Raw genomic sequence first — 14,236 nt, 5'->3', positions numbered from 1 at the left:
CATTTTAAAAATTGCATTGTTAATTGGTGTTGAGTTTATGAGTTTTCATAAAATTTTAAATCCTTCTTGGGGAAAATAAAAAGAGAACTATGAAGTTAAAAGGAAAAACATATTTGACAGTCCTCTGATTGATATAATCCATGTGGACAGCATGACCATCTATCTAATGGGTGCCCATAGTGCTTAGAATGATGCAGGAGGGTTGAGTTTCTGGATCAAACCAGCTGTGTGATTGCAAAGTTGTGCTTTTTTGTATGTCTTGGACCCAGCATGCAGTGACTCTGAGACCACTAGGCTTCTGGTCCTACTGTTCCAGACTGTATTCTATGAGTTGCTCATTTCCTAGCCTTTCTTAAAGAGGGTGCTGGAGAACATAAATTTTAAAGGATGTTCAGATCCACTATACACAGTGGGATAATTTGATCAAACAGGTTTCAAAACATGAATTAATTTATTTATTGCAGAATTTATAAGAGCCCCTACTGTATTATTAATCTTCAAAAGAAGTAGAATACAGAAGATCCATGACCTCACTTTTTTTTCCCCCCCAATTATAACATTATTTTATTACACAGCAGAAGTCAGAACTAGTTAACACAAAACTAACTCTTGGGACCATCACTCAGTGGATTTCAAACAAAGCAGTATTTGGGAACCATTTGGGAAGAAATGCTACCAGTGCCTGCTTGGATGATGTAATGTTTAAGTGAATTTTTTTTTAATCTTCATCTGAAGATATTTTTTCTTTCTCTTTTTTTTTTTCAGTCTTCAAATATTTTTTATTGGAAGACCATGTATTGCCTTCATTCATTGTATTTTAAATCACTGTACATTTACTTTTGTGAAAACACTGCCTGAATTTTCTAGTACAAAAAACAAAACAAAGCCCTAACAACTGAGTCAGGAATGTAGAGTACCATAATTACTGCTGTACTGCAGTCATTTCTGCATTTCCCGTGTTTCTTAAATAACTATCTTGTCTGACAACACACATATAAAGAGCAATTATGAAAAATATACATTTACGTGTACTTGTAAAGTCTTATTGAGAATATCCTATTGGCATTTGATAACCAATCACAGGCGCAGCTGCATATTTGGAACATTACTTCCATATTGCTGAGTGCTACCATAACCATTCTGGTAAGTCCCTGTTGGATTACTAGTCCTAAAACTTGTCTGTAAACCAGCGGGAACAAAATTACTTCCAAAGCTCCCTTTGGTGTAATTTGTAGCTCTGTAAACACCATTCTGTGTCTGCTCCAAAATCTCTCTTAAGCAGACTAGAGGACATCTATCATAATTTTCTCTGTCTCTAACGGTATTAAATCCATCCCTTTTGCCTGCAGAGTATCTGTCACAATGGTATTCCTTCATGCTTCATCTACACCTAGAATGACCTGAATCTCTGTCTTCAACCAACTGAAGGAATTTAAGATTAATTACTTGACTAGCCTCACAAAGCACAGGGATAAGGTCTCTCACTTGCTTTATATTAGGTGTAAAGAAAGTGTATGCTGTGCCTGTTTTGGTACTGCAAGCAGTTCTTCCAATCCTCTGAAGAGTTAGGGTAGTCATAATTGATGACAAATTTCACATCTTCCACATCTCGCCCTCTGGAAGCCACATCTGTAACAATCAGAATAGGAGCTTTTCTATGTTTGACTTCATTTAGAACCCAGTCACATTCCTGTTGACTCTTGTCACCATGGATAACCATGGCAGGCCACCCGTCTCTCCTCATTTTTCTAGTAAGTTCATCACACCTTCTTTTGGTTTCAACAAAGACAATGGTTTTATTCTTCTCACTCTCTTCCATCAAACAAATATGTTTTTCATTGTTTTCTATGTCATGACACACATCCACAATCTGAAGAATCTTGTGGTTTACACTCAGTTCCAGTGCACCAACGTTTATATGAATATAGTCTTTCAGGAAATCCTCAGCAAACTGTCTTACTTCTTTTGGCCAAGTTGCATTCCACATTGGGGTTTGTCTGTCAGTCTTATTTGATCTACAATCTTTCTTATTTGGGGTTCAAAACCCATATCAAGCATTCTTATCTGCTTCATCAAGGACAAGGTAGGTGGTTCTTCTCAGGTTTGTTTTTCCACACTCTAAAAAGTCAATCAGTCTTCCAGGTGTTGCAATACAAATTTCCACACCTCTCTCCAAATCATGTATTTGTGGTCCCTTGGGAGCACCATCATAGATGCAAGTAAACTTCAGTTGACATGCTCTATAGTATTCAACAGCTACTTGCTGCACCTATTGGGCCAGTTCCTGAGTTGGTGCCAGCACCAAGCAAATAGGCCCGCCATCTCTCTCTAGGAATGGCTGATGATTGATGTGGACTGGCAGGCAGCAGCAAATAAGGCAATGTTTTCTCTAACCATATCCAATCCACTTAGGGCAACTAACCATCCCTGAGCTTGAATAGCAGTGGGTTCAGTGAAGTTCTGTCTTGCAATCACATCCATGATGTTTGCAGGGAAGTTTGCTTCATAAAAAATTCAGAACTGGCTTTGGGCAGTTGTGGCCTCTAACTATAATTTCCTTGCTGCTTCTATATGTCTCCACCTCTTGCGCTGTGCGACTGGCCAAATAAGGGTGCTCTTGATAAAAATTATTCTCAAATTTGGGCAGCTCATCAAGATTCCACTTCTTTTGAAGTAGTTTCTCCCCAACATTTCCAAACTTCTTTCCTGATAGAGGCCTTCCCCTATTTCTTCCAAATCGAGGTGCACCAAACCCTTGATCCCGGCTGCCTTCATGGTCATGTGAATAGCCTGACATGGCATCAATGGTTGCAGTTGGTGGGGAAGGAAATGGGGAGAACTGGGAGTGACGAGTTGATGGAGGTGGCTTCAGTGACAGGAAAGCCTTGTGGAAGCAGCACCAGTGTAGGGCTAGTGATGACAGGAGCTTGAACTGCTTGCCTAAAGACCAGTTGAAATGAATGAGGTGAGGATGTTTTTTCCATTGTCTTTCAGAGAGAGTGGGAGAGAGAGAGAGAAACATGGATGTGAAAGAGACACGTGGATTGGTTGCCTCCTACACTCCCCCTGAGGTGAGGAGTGTATCCAGACAGCAACTGAGGTACTTCTGGAATTGAACCCGGTTTAGGGCCTCCTCAAATCCCAACTACTTCAGTATAGAAGCCAGACTGAAGATAGTCAACCCATTGCACATTAAGTATCAAGAAACTTGAATTAGTGTGCCAAAAAAAATGTTAGACCCTTCTGCCCATCCTGGCCCTTTCAGGCTGTCTCCCAGCTCCTTGCCTTCATCGACTGTAGGTCTTAGCAAAGTGTCCACTCCCCATCACATCTAACCTCCTCAGACATTACTTTATGAGCACATGCTCATCTCAAGGTAAGGGATATGAGCAAGATGGCAGGACATATACAGGGTGTGACAAAAGTAGGTTTATAATTGTTCAAATGGAAAGTAATACAATAATTAATAAATAATAATACAAGAATAAACTCTGTTTTGCATACATACAACTATAAACCTATTTTTACCTTACCCTGTGTTATACAACTACAACTGCCTTTATGTAACTACAGCTACCTTTTCTGGGGATCAGAACTGATATAGACATATGAATTATCTATTTTATCCCATAACCATCAAATCTTCCAGCCTAAAATTTCTACTGCAAGGTAAAATGTTCAGCCTCTAAACCCACACTCTGGGGTGCCAATGACTGTGTTCCTCATGTCAGAACATTCCTGGGAAGCCCTAGGAAGTTCCAAGCCAAAATTGCCATCTCAAGACTTCTCCAGAAAGGTTCAGAGGGCAAAGGTTGTTCTACCTGGGAGAGTGTCTGAGCTTGCATCATTCTCCTAAGACACTGATGATAGCAGTATTTCCTTAGTCATATGGATAGTGTCATGGAATGAGCAGAGGCTTTGCAAACAAACAAGATTCAAATTCTGGGTATACCTCTCATTAACTATGCAGACTGAGCAAGTTACTTCAAATCACTGAGACTTGGTTATCTTATCTTAAAATAGTGGCTGTTACTCCTTTGGAGGATTGTTAAATGAGGTGACCTATTCAAAGCATTTAGCACAGTGCCTGACACAGATTTCGGACTCAGTCAGTTGGTCCTTTATTCTGTTTCCTCTGAAGTCATGCAGAGAAGGAAAGAATCAGCCTCTAGACACAGAATCTCCCATAGGGAGGGTGACTGATCCTGGGTAAAGACAAGGGACCTCTCCTTTAAAAGTATGTATTTTGTTGGGCAAAGAACCCATCATTTTCAAGCCACAGATACACACATTCCTGTGATAGACAGGTTGGTGGTGGGAAGGCCTGTGGGAAACCTGATTGATGCCAACACTTCCCCTGAGTGGTAGAGTTGGCAGGAAATTGGCTTCTGGATGGGTCTTTGCTCTGAATAACACCCATGTTGGACAAGTCAGAGGATATTTGTCATTCTTTTGAGCAACTTGTATTCTTCTAGGAACTGTATGGTTGATTAAATAATTATGGTGCTCAGAAGTGCTATACCTGTCTTCATCTGATTAAAGAGCAAATATATTTACAAAAAGGCTATATTAGTTTCTTATTGCTGGTGTTACAAATTTCTACAAACTTAGTGGCTTAAGTCAACACAAATTTATTCTCTTATAGTTCTGGAGACCAGATGTTCAAAGTGAGTGTTACGTGGCTAAAATCCAGGTTTGGGCAAGATTGGTTTCTTCTGGAAGCTATAGTGGAGAATCTGTTTGATTGCCTTTTCTATCTGTTGGTGGCTGCTGACATACCTTGACTTGTAGCTTAATCAGTCCACTCTCTGCTTCTACCTTCACTTTGCCTTCTACTCTTCTGTAGCTTAATCTCTCTCTGCTCCTGTTTTATGAGGGCATTTGTCATTAGATTGGGTCCTTTCGGATGATCTAGGGTAATCTCTCCATCTCAGGGGCCTTAGCTTAATCACATCTGCAAAGTCCTTGTTGCCATATAAGGCACAACTCACTGGTTATAGGGATTAGAACTTAAACAATTTACGGGATGATTATTAAGCAAGCATACCAGAGAGATGAAGGATGAACTGTAGATTATGATTTCAGTGGCTGAGGACTTTCTCAGTGATGTTTCTCTGTTGGGAATATATTAATGGACCTGTTGATGGACTCCACATGGCATTAGGAAGTGAACCAGTGAGTCTAGAAGTAGACAGATTTGGATAATGAGTTTTAAAACCAGAAAAAGAATTGTGGAGTGGATGGTCATGTTTATAAATCAAGGGGTTGGGTTGTCTGTGTATTCAAATCACTGTAACAAACAAAGAACTAAAATCAATGCAGATACATGACCAGTGTTGGAGGACAGATTGAGATTGTCTTGGTTATGGAAGGGGTCAGGTCCTCATAAGAGTGCACTGTGATATTTTAGGACATAGATACAAAAATTCTCTGGGAGTCCAGGGTCATTATTGAGTTGTTACTGAGTATTTATTGATTCATTCAACAATATTTATTGAATGCCCACTGTGTCTCAGGCCTTCAGATAGATGAGTGTACAAACAGTTTAATATCTCTACCTTCCTATGATGATGGGATCAGAACTGAAAATTGCCATGTATAATGTAGGGTTAGCAGAGCTTCCATAGACTATTTTTAGGAACTTGGAATGTGAGTAGAATTGAGGCAGAGCCACAGGCCTTGCATATAGTTTTTATCTCCTGGGAAATAGAGCTTTCTATTCTGGAAAGCCAGCTTTCTATGCTCTCGTCCCTGGATGGATCTCAGCTGGGAGCTGTTGTGAGTAAGCATCTGTCTTCTGCTCTCACTGGATCATTTCCATCAGCTGTTACACAATCTGAGGGGAGTGAACACTTTCCAGTCCAGAGGTTCCCCTGGGGTTTTGAATTTCCCTTTGGTATTCTGACTCATGTTATGAATTATCTACTAAGCAGCTTGGAGTGCCAGGCCATTGAAAATGTCAAAGTTGAACCATCTGAAGGACATGCCAACATCACCTGACAGTAGCTAAACTTTAGGTATCAAATATCAGGCTATGTTGTAACAATATACTGAACCCATTTAAGGTGGTCCCTTTAAGCCACCAAAGGGGTTCCAGCTCCATATAATCAATGCTCTGCCTTTCTAATAAAACTGTGGTTCTTTCCTCAACAGCCTCAGTCAGGGAGAGATCTGTCCCCATGGTAAGAATAGTCTTCCACATATGACCAGGCAAGCTATGCTCCATAGAGCTCTAGAGGTCACCTTTTGTTTTGCAGTATATATGAAAAGCACCTCCCACAAATATGCAGTCAACAACCATACATGGCAGTCTTGAGAAAGGGGGCCCCAAAACACATTTCTAGGCTGAAACTCAAGATTGTGAGGGCTAAAATATCAGAGTGTTCAACCCTGGAGCTTTATCATTATATATTTCTCCAGTGAGGCTCTTGTGAACCCAGCCAGGGCCTGGGACTTGTCCCACAGATGCTATGCAAGGTATCTTAGTGTGGTCCTGGAGGTGGACTTCTACTAGTGGCAAGGTGATAACTGGGTGTGGTAGGTATAATGTCCATTTCCCAACTGGACTCAGTGATATTCTGGTGGTGGAGTGTCTACAATCCCTTTGGAAATGAAGAAGAATCCAATTTCTAGAGGTTGATAGGGATCCTCATAATAAGAGAATGAGTATATGTAAGAGGTGAGTATTGAGACAAGATTCAAAAAGTCAAAGCAGGAACTCAAATTAGTCACCAAATATAGGTATCAAAGCTGGGACCATGAGATCAAGAATCTAAAGGCCAAAGAGATGAGAACAAGAGGTATGAGTGTGCTAAGACACTCCCTAAATCTTTAAACTGGAACACTGTTTGAAAACATGAATCTTGACCACCAGTTCAATTTTCCAGATGAGAAAACTACCGCTGGAGTGCCAAGAGACTTATTAAATAATAACAGGGCCAGACAATATGCCATATTCCTGTGGATCACTCCTTTCTTTTGTATTTTTTAAGTAGTCAGCAGAATCATACGCTCCCTAGAGAAATGGGCTTTCAGCCCTAAAACCAGCACCTTTAGAGAAAGCAGATTGTGTCTGTCAAGTCCCTCAAGTCTTCTCCAGAGCCACTATGTGATCTTTCATATCTCTCACTCACTGGCTGATAGGCCATCCAAGCCTTCGGTGAAAATTTGATTAACCTGAAGACATTTTAGCCTACATCCTAAATAGTTTTTCACTTGAGATTTTTATCACTCTTATGTAAGTTTGAAATTTTGCTAAGCTTGCTTAGTTATTTACCTCTCCAAGAGTAATCAGGTAATTGAGGACAGGCATCAATTTCACTGTAGACTTTCATGCACCTGCCCAGGCCTTACATATAGGTTTGTAGTCTAGGCTCACTGATGGAAAATTGACAGACAGAAAGTGGTACAAAGTACAAGATTTGGCTCACAAATGTTCCTAGGTAAAGGGGGGTAGAAGGTGAAATGCAGACTCAATGTTTTCTAAGTAGCATGGGTACATTTTATGTTCCTGAATTTCATGGCATTATTAAAACAAAATCTGAGTTGAGTGACAACTCCATTAAAACTGAGATGAGAACACTAATGAGAACAAACTGATTTTTATTTGCACAAACATTCCTCAGCTGAAGAAATTATCTGAGTGTTTTGACAACAAAATTCTTTGCATATTGGTTGTTGGCAGTAACTTTAAGGAGGTAATTCTGACTATTGTTTTTCCATGCCTCCTTTCAACATCTTAGATCTTAGGCTTTGAGAATTTCTGGCCCTCAACCTAGAGGCTTTCTGGGCTTATAAGTCTCAATATAGCTGCTTGACTGGTAGAAGTGTGGGAGAAATGTAAGGATGTCTTTTAGTGGCTAAGAAGGCATGGGTGTAAGGAACAAAGCAGATCTCCACCTGAGTACCACTGCACTGATTCAGAGGCACCTGCAAAAAATCTTAATGACATTCTAGCATTGGTCCAAGAGCCAGGATCTGTAGCCTCTCAGTCTGACAAAGTGGCTGCCACACTGCTTGCTCCTCATCCTCATATAAGGGCCCTCCAATTTTTGAGGTGGACCCTTTCATCTAGCTTCACACTCCCTTGCTTCTGTCACCCACTCCCTACTTCCATGATCATCAAGATCTTAAACCTGATTCTTCTTCTCCAATACATAGTCTAAAGGCATACCAGGGGCCCATGGCCAGGATCACAACCATTTAAAACCCCATCCTCACTTTCACTGGCTTCAGTCATCTACTTTCCTGGTCACTCCAGGGACCTAGCTATCACTGGGAACAATTCCACCTGTGAAAACTTACAACTCAAATCTCCACCTCTTTAACCCCTTTTCCTGATGTTTCACATTATCACAGCCTCTTTGTCAGGCTTTCTTGTTTGCCCAGTCCACACCCCAGGGCTAGTCCCCTAAATACCCTCAGTATCTTTGCTTCCCAGGCCTTCTACTGTATCTAACCATAAAAAACCTTGCCCTGGATCTATCCTTAATCCACCTCCTCTTCCAACTGGGCTTCTAAGGGGCTGTCCATCTTCTACTAAAATCTGAGGACCATCACTGATCTTTCATTTGTCCTTTTTCATTTCCTTCCTCTTCCCTTTTCCCTTCAGTGACTGTCCCAAATCTTCACTACTCCTTTCTGGCCCCCAACCTAGAGGCTTTCTGGGCTTATAAGTCTCAATATAGCTGCTTAACTGATAGAAGTGTTGGAGAAATGGAAGTATGTCTTTTAGTGGCTGTAAAGAACATAGCAGATCTCCACCTGAGTACTACTGCACTGATTTCAACCCCTCAGAACACCAGTTCCCATTCACTTTATCAAGATAGTTGGATTATCAGGAGATGGTGACCCGAAATCTTTGTATCTTACTTACAAATTTTTATACCAGTCTTTTAATTTTCTTCAAAGACAGGTGTCTCTTTTCTTCCACCTCCTCAACAATTACCCTTTTAAATTTGTTCTTGGTCCCATTTAATCCCATTTTGTGAAGGATCTTGTTATAATTATTTTCATCTCTCTCCTTTTCCCTCTCTTTCTCCCATCCCCCTTTCTGAAATACTTCTTTATTAAAATTTTTTCATTCAAAAAATATTTACTGGGAGCCTACTAGGTGCCAACCACTGTGACAGATACAGGAAAACTTACTTGGATACAAGGCTGATATGACCCTTCCCTTCCTAGAGTTTAGAGTCTAGTGAATGAGAGAAATGATATATAATAAATACAAATCATGACAGATACTAAAAGAACTACAAAAAAAAAGCACAAACTGTTATACATGTTTGTATGAGGGGATATCTCCTGGGTTCATGGGTAAGAAGGTTTCTCTATGAGAGTGTAGATTTGAGTGGCCAAGGGTCAGGATTGGTGCCAGCCCAACTACTTAATAGCTTATCATTTTTCCCTTTCTTTAAAAATATATCTTTATTGTTCAAAGTATTACAGATGCACCCCTTTTAAGACTCAACTCTCCCCCACCCCAGGTACCCCTACATTTCTTCTCATTTGAATTTTTTTTACAATGGTCTATGTTTCTACATTCTCTGTTCCCCACCCTAGCTTCTCATTTGTGTTCCCTTTTTTCCTTGACCCACAGTCATATGGTTCCTGTTTCAGTTCTGTTTCCATATCTGTTTTAACCAGGGTCATTTTTTACCCCTTTATTCTAAACACAAAGGACACTTATCAGTCTTTATCAAAATGGAAATTCATTAAGATTGCCCCCAAAAGAGACTTGTGCATATTCTCTCCAGTAAGTGTATACCTTACTAGAGTAAACAGGCACAACATCTCTTAGTCTAATGAAATTAGAAATGGAAAACATATATATAACCAGAAGCATGAAAAATTTTTGCATAATAATATGTTAACTATTTATCACCTAATGTTAAAATCTCAGTGGGCTAGACTAATATCTAGAAAAATAAAATCATCAACATTGACTCATAAAAAAAATTAAAAAGAAAAAAATCATGAAGGGATTGTTTTTAGTAGCCTTGCACATTTTCCCCCAAATGTCAAGGGGTACATAGTCCTTGTGCTATATATTGCAAAGCCTAGGTCAGCCTAGATCAGTACCATCCAATAGGGTGACCACTACCTCCATGTGGCTGTTGAGGATGTGAAATGGGGTTCATCCAAGTTGAGATGATCTGTCTGTGTAAGAACACACAGATTCTGGAGACTTATGGTGAAAACAAAATGCAGAATATCTCATTAATCACTTTTATACTGATTACATTTTGAAATGATAATATTCTTTTATTTTGGAAATTTAAATATATGATTAAAATTAATTTTACCCATTTCTTTTTACTTTAAAAAAAAATGTTTCTGTTTACTTCAGAGGGAGAGAGAGAGAAACATCAAAGATGAGATAGAGTCATTGATCAGGTGCCTCTGCAGGCCCCCCCACTGGGCATCAAGCCTTTGACCTGGGCATGTGTCCTGACTGGGAATCAAACCATGACCTCCTGGTTCATAGGTTGACATTCAACCACTGAGACAAGCAGGCCAGGCTTTTTTCACTTTTTGTGGCTACTGGAGAACTTAAAATTACATATGTGGTTTGCATTATAGTTTTGGTGGGCCATGCTGGACTAGTAAAAGAAGGGACATGCAACAAATCACCATGAATAACTAGCATAAAAGTAAAAATGTTACTGGTGAGATGATGAGACCTCAGTTCTTGTCTTCTTGAAGGAAAGATTTCAATCAAGAGACAAAATATAGCAAAGTAAGTAAGAATTTATTGGTCACAGCAAAAAATATACTTAGGACAGTGAAACAAGGAAGGGCATAGAAGAAGCAACAGGAGAGCCTAGGCTTCTCTGCTTTGGCTCACTGAGAAATCAGAGAAAAGGGGGCCTTAGAGACAGGTTCAGGGGTTAGCCCAGGCTCTCACTGCCCATTGCTCCCCTGGTTGCAAGTTTCGTCGGTCCTTTAGAAGGAAGAAGGAAGGATGGAATCATGCTGGCATGCTCCCCTGGGCAGAGTGTGCCCTGGGTCCTTCATCCTGAGCCTATTTATCCCTCTCTTGCAGATGGAAATCTTAGGGGAGGTCTCAGGGAGAATCTCAATGGAATATTCATCACCTTTCCAGGTGTGCTCTTTCAGGGTCATGGTCTCCACTGATTGGTTGGTGTCAAGGCAGGGGGTCATTAGTCAGTGAAGCTGGTCCTGAGGCAGGCATGGCATTGCTTGTCTGGTTTTGCTTCTTTTTCTGGGCCTGGAGCTGAAATACAACTGAGTCCTAAATGTTATCTTTAGAGAAGAAAGGATCAGGGGGCCTAGTAGACTGCATGACAAGTGATATGCTAGGGGAAGATAGGTTACCCTGAGGGTGAGGTTCTTGTTTTCCCAGTTTTGCCCCTTGCTAGGCATCAGGGCTTTCTGCTCTGTTGAGTTTCTGTACCTGGCCCATCATCCCTGCTCTGCTGATGTCTGTGTAACTGCCTACAACAAAAACAATATTAGTATTGTCTAACATTTACTGTGATTTTACTATATATTGGTATTATGCTAAATATTTTACATAAATTATCCCAGAATTGGTCTCAGAACAACCCCACAGGACAGACAACATCTACATTTTTTAATAGCATTACTTGGCCTTATCCAGGTGATATAGCCAGCGTGTGACAGACCTCACCTACATCTACCAGATAAGGATTAGGAAAGAATGTACTCAGCAGCACTCTTTTAGCTCAGTTGCTAACTTCTAGTCAATTTTATTATCTTCTGGGATCAGTTTCTGGCTACAAGAAGTGAAGAAGCTAGGTACCCAGCATCAACTATTAAGAACATAACTTGATATGTGTCTTGAAGGCTGAAGAGACATGCAGAAGTGCCCCGAGGCCAAGCAAGCCCACACTCAGCCTGCTGATGGCTTGACCATTTGAATTCTATTTGCATTCCCTCTGTTCTCCTATATAGGAACAGGCTTTGTCAAATGGGCTTAGCTCCCCAAGTCCACTCAAAATGTCACAAAATTAAATGAATGGTTTCTTAGACACCATGGGAAGTAGAAACTCAATAGCAAAACACTAATGATTTCTTTTACAGAAAGTCCCTTTGAGGATAACAGAATTCATCTTAGAGTCAGATCCTTTCCTGGCTGGTGTGTCTGTCTGTCAGATGACAAGCCATGGGGAGTCCATTGCACCCTTGCCCCCCTCCATCTGTGATCCGGGAGAACAAGAGAGGAGCTGGCCAGAGGAAAGCAAATTCTGATCCTGTGATTTCAATTACAGGGAGGTAAAAAATTATTTGATATCTGAGCTTGCTAAAGGTGCCCATTCCTTCTGCTGCAAAGATCTTTCCTGCTAAACTGAACAAAAGAGCAGAAAGAAGTTTCGATGCATTTTGAGGGGAAGGGGTAGTAGAGAGAAAGAAAGCACAGCAGGCAGAGAATTGATGGCAATGCAGACAAAAGAAAGAACTTCTTAAGATTCTTTCTAAGAAATGGAATTCACACTGTGCCGGTTCCTTTATTTGGATATCTCTCACCCTCTCCCTTGCTCGCTCGCTCTCACACCAGGAATAAGATTTGGATGTTTAAATTTACACTGATAGCACAGATTTGGTTGGTACCCTCAAAGATAATGTCACTTCAGCCTCCTGTGAGTCTGGGCAGTATGAGAGCAAACATGGCAACCCTGGCTATGGCAAAGCTCATTCCTTGGCAGGTGTCCACGTTGGTTTTTCTGGAAACAAAACCCTGACAGGGCGTTGGGCAGTTTGCTCTCTTTTATACCTAAGTAAAGAGACAAGACCCCTATTCCTTGCAGCCCTTTCTGAGAGACTTCTTACCAGGTGAGGCAGTGTGTTATGCTAACTATTGTGTCTCACAGACCAATATGCAAACCTGCCTTGCTTTTTAGATGATGATGTGCAAGTTATTTAAGCTCTCTGAGCAAGTTTCCTCATCTGGCATGAAGAAAAGCAACATTTACCTAATAGGACTGTATGAGGCTAAAATACATGTAAATTACTTGGCTCACAGTAGATGCTTAGTAGTTTGTACCTCTAGAAATCAGCTATCCTTAAATTAGGCTTTTTAAAGTTAGAATCCCCTGTTTCCTATAAGCTCAAATTACAGCATCCAATAGTAGTGAAATAAATTTGCCTCTATACTCTGCTGCTGATTCAGCAGTGTCATCATTTTCTCTAACTGCATCTTTATCCCTTAGTATATTCAATACAAATATCATATCACTGTCCAGTGATCAAGAAGAATAACCTCTGGTTATATGATGGTTGAGAAAAATCATCTCATTTTCTGCTGTCCCACATAATTACCACAAGCATGTTGCAGTGCAGAGCTGTGTAACTATCATAATAAACACTACATAACTAGAAATGTTAATACTTTCACATAGGAGCACACAATGTGAAAATTCTGGCATGTTTGCTCTAAAAATTAGGTCACACTAATATTACAGTCGCCTAGAGTCACATATTATAAATTTGGTCTCTTCATCTAGACTATAAACTTGCCAAAGGCAAGAACCCTTTCCAACATCTCTGCAGTTACTTTAGCACCTGCCACTTAGCTTGGCAAATAGTGGTTGCCTAATTAACATTTGTTACTTGAACAACTGATTAATTGTTAAACAATTATTCTTTGGAGTCTACAGAGGCTGAAATAAAGGGGGCATGGTTTTCCTTCCTGGAGACCATGCCTTCATGCTAACACTTTGGGTGCCATCTTTGTGTAACAGTCCTGCCAATGAGTCCCCTTGCTCAATTAGGCACATTGGGAGGTGGGGACTGGAAACCATGCAGTAACTCTGAACTTCTTGCAAGTACAGACTCATCTCCCTACCATACTTTTTCACCAGTGTGCATGAGCTCCTCATGTCAAAACCCTGCTGAACACAACTCAGACCCCAAGTAGCACATATAGGCTGATGAACAGAAAAACCCAGGGTAGTTAGTGAGGACTGGTCTCAGAGGTTCCCAGGAACATCAAGGAAGTTCCAAAATTTAGGAAGCTGTGATAAGGAGGGAACAGAGGAAGATTTGGGGTATCAGGAATATGTGTTTGGATGTGGGGTACCCCCCATGGTGTGTTAAGGGAGCCGTTTGACCTATAATAACAACCTCTGGGTTATATGAGCTGGCTCACAGAGCAAACTTTTAACAGGACTGTCCATGTATGAGGGCAGGGGAAGACCCATTTTTCAGTACCTAAGCTTCCCAGGCCACCAGGTCCAAGTGGACCTAAAGGAGG

General features: G+C 40.7%; 1 pseudogene; it reads right to left on the bottom strand.

The window, feature by feature from the left end:
* Positions 1-1,077: 1,077 nt before the first annotated feature.
* Positions 1,078-2,812, bottom strand: LOC107540076 (putative ATP-dependent RNA helicase DDX5 pseudogene; annotated as a pseudogene).
* Between the last annotated feature and the right edge of the window lie 11,424 nt (positions 2,813-14,236).

The sequence above is a fragment of the Miniopterus natalensis genome, chromosome 10 (assembly GCF_054644295.1).
Source record: "Miniopterus natalensis isolate mMinNat1 chromosome 10, mMinNat1.hap1, whole genome shotgun sequence".
Lineage (NCBI taxonomy): Eukaryota > Metazoa > Chordata > Mammalia > Chiroptera > Miniopteridae > Miniopterus > Miniopterus natalensis.
Note: the sequence above shows the minus strand (reverse complement) of the source record. Positions and strands in the feature narration are given on the sequence as shown.